Source organism: Rhinolophus sinicus, chromosome 2 (assembly GCF_057876585.1).
Source record: "Rhinolophus sinicus isolate RSI-liver-muscle chromosome 2, RSI-T2T, whole genome shotgun sequence".
Lineage (NCBI taxonomy): Eukaryota > Metazoa > Chordata > Mammalia > Chiroptera > Rhinolophidae > Rhinolophus > Rhinolophus sinicus.
The window spans coordinates 68,567,190-68,570,858 of NC_142502.1; positions in this window are offsets into that span (position 1 = coordinate 68,567,190).

Below are 3,669 nucleotides of genomic sequence, written 5' to 3' on the forward strand. Positions count from 1 at the left end.
AGTAAATAGAAAGCAAAGACTCCAGAGAGAGAAACACTTCCTGGCATCTCACCAGGACTTGGCTCACCTTTATCTGTAAAGACATACCAAGCTACGGTGCAAGGGACACCAACTGGCCAGGTTTACTCAGGTCCAAAGCATTATCGGGTACTGAGAGGTTTCCCAGGATGTGACAGTGCTAAAACCAGGTCTTTGGCAAGACAGGGCTGTTGATCAGCCTAACTACACTTCATGCTCAGTGTGGCTCCAAAGGAGGTCATGTAAGCTAGAAATCATTTCAGGCGAAGGGCCAGAAGGCACTCTCCATCATCCAAAGCTATGATTCGTGGGGCATTTTAGTTTACTGGAGCTCTTGCCTGTCTTCTTCTTGGTCCTCACAGTGAATGGACAGCAGGCAACAGACCCACAACCTTTATAAGTAATATTTTAACCTTAAGTGAAAGACAGATTATTCCCAAAATGGATAAGTATTAAGTAAACTGGTTGTAATTAAAGCAATCAGCTCCTCCAAGCTTTAAAGTGCTGTGATTCAATGAATAATCCTAAAATTTTAACACAGATGTTAGAAGTTTTATAAATAACCGAGTTCTGTCACTAACTGTGCCTACCATTTACTTGTTGCCCCTTGCCCACATATGCTGAGTTTTTCCTTTCCTTGGATTTTTAAATAATAAAATGATGAGCTACTGTCCATAAGGATCAATTTCAGCTTTTTTTTTTTTATTAGATGTTCATATTCACCATAATGAGTACAATGGTTAAGGGTCTGGTATCCGGCTGTACTAGCCTGAACCGCTTACTAGCAGATGACCTTGGGTAAATTTGTGACTCGGTTTCTCCATCTGCAAAATGGTCATAGTAATACAGTAGTCCTTATCTCCAAGAGGTGTTGTGATGATTGAGATTTAGAATTGCGCCTGGCATATAGAATGTGCTCAACACATTTTAGCTATTACTATGGACAAGAGAATAATTCTGAGATGTCTACATTCAATTATTCAGTTATAGCAGCCGGAGAGTGAAAGAGACAGGAATAATTACCCAGTTAACAGTTATGGGCCAATTAACAAGACGGCCCACATTCTTGAATGTATGTTGGAACTTTGAATCCATCTCTAGGCTTCTATTAGTTCACCACTAGATCTACTGCTGCTTCCTGCATATGCGTGAACTTTCAGGACTGTTGTCTGTAACCCATCAAAAATAGTAAATATTTCTTCCTTGCAGATTGCGCTCCTACATAGAACTGCCCCCACTTCACATTTTCCCGCTCTTTTTTATCTGTAGCCAATGTAAATTCTTTCAAAACAACTTAACATCTTTCTTCCCCAAACCATAATGCATAAAAGCACGTGTCAACTCCAGGACAGTGGACATGTGGCCTCCTCCACCTCGCCCTGCTGCTGGTGGAGGTTTTGACTTCACCTTTGTATATTTATGCTTTTTGAGGGGTGACATTAGTTTGAAAACAGTCTAAAGCACTGCTTTACACACGGGCACACAGTGACTCCACCCTCCGGTCCTTTAGTTCAGCTGACAATATATCAGCTAAAAGGACCTGGTCCTTTTCTGGCTACCTTGTGGCTCCATAAACCCTTTCTTTTCAAAAGGCTATCAACCATGGAAGGTAAGTGTTTTCTTTAACACTACTTATTCAACTTGGACTTCTCTGTGTGACAAATGATTACAAAATGGTTGACCAGGAATAGGAGCTAGGGATTTAAAACACTGAACTTGAAGAAATAAATGTTATTGCTTCCCACTAACCAATAATGTTTGGTTTATTACCAAACATTGATCACTATATTGATAGTAACCAGCACAGACACCCAAGTAGCATAGCGCACTGCAATTCAGAATGGCTGGACCAAAGCCACTGGTCAGCCTCAGCTTCTCACTCAAGCAATGTAGTTGCGTCCAAGGATCTAAGTGTGAAAAACAGCCTGATCAAAGAAATACAATGCACTCTCTTACAGTCCAATTAGAAGCATAGTTTAAAGTGCTGTTTTCAGGATCTTGTCTTTAATCATTAAAGTGACTTTACTTTCACTTTCAAATGAAGCTGTTTCTGAGAGGTACTTTACATCTGGATTCTTCTTTTGTGTTCCTCTTCCCATAAATGGTGCTCCCACGCTGCCCAAACCAGAAACCTACAATTTCCCTTTTCCTTTTCCACTTTTCTCCAATTAAAATGGTCAATTAAAGTGACCATTTTATTGAGTTACTTCTTATCAATTGAATCCATCCTCTTCTCGCCTCCCTTAATCCACTGTCATAGTTTAAGCCCTAACTATCTCACTCCAGCCTTCAGCAATAATCTATTTGCTTATGTCCCCACAATTCCATTTTTCTGAAAGAATTAAAGAGCCATTTTTTTAAAGTGCAAATAGAGAGAGGGTCATAGCTCTACCTTCTGCGTTAAACCTTTTATGATTCCCAGCTTGTGGCAGAAGAAGCGACTCTTTAGCGTGGTCTACACTGTCCTTCCAGTCTGGCCCTTGCTCCCCACTCTTGCTTCAGTTCCTGCTGTGCCCCCACCAGCTTTTTGCACATAGGCACTGTCTTATTTATTTTTGAATTCCCAGCACTTATCCCACTCCTAGATTTGATAAATGTTTGCATAATCAAGAAATACCTGCATGCATAATAACAAGCATGAACTTAAAAAAAAACAAGTTTTTGCTCTAGGTTTTCTATAAATGATTCAGATTTATTTCAGATTGTGAGTGAAACTTCAAAGTCCAGCTAACGCTCGATTTGGACACATAGGAACTGATCATAGAAACTACATTTTAAACTATATATGTATGTATGTATATGTGTGTGTGTGTGTGTGTGTGTGTATGTATACACACAGACATATTTTATAAAATATAAATATTTTATTTCCTAAAACCTACATACTTTTAGTACGATAAACATGTTGATGTTTGCATCTTTTTTGCCAGATTAAAAAAATGATATATTTTTGATAAAATAGTGACAATTAAAAATTAACTTTTAAAGCAGGCATCTAGACTTTTAGATACGTTTCATCGTTAGGAACACTGAGAATAAAGGGGACCAAAGTGAGACCAAAAGAAAAGCAGGGAGCTGTTGTGATTGGCAGCCCAAGGAGTAGAGACCAGGCCAAAGGAAGGCATACCTGAACGAGGCATAGCTGTGACCTGGTGGAATAGCTTGTGGACCTATGCATGTGGCAACTCATTGGCCATCATTTCAACCAGCTGCACTCATTTTCATAGCTAAACTGAGTAGCTCCTATGTGCCAAGCACTGTACTAGGTCACGGGAAGACCTAGATCACCATAAAACAGATCTTGACTTAAGGAGTTCAGTCTAGCAAGTGAGACAAATAAATTAGCCATTAATTATTATAATATAGTGGCATATTCAAAATGCTATGGAACATAGAGAAGGAGCTTCTGCTCGAGTGCTGGGGCCAACAAGCCCAAATGAAGGGAAACTAGAGAGGTGACCTGAACTGGGCCTTAAGGGGAAATCATGAAGGGGGATCCATCAGAGGACGCAGTCTGAGAATTGGCAAGGAAGTTTGTGAATCGTAGAATGTAAGGTGCCAAATAGGAAGAGTGTGGAGGGTGATGAAGGAAATGAAGCGAGACAAGTAGGTTGGGGACAGATGATCCAGTGTGAAGGTCAATCTAAATAA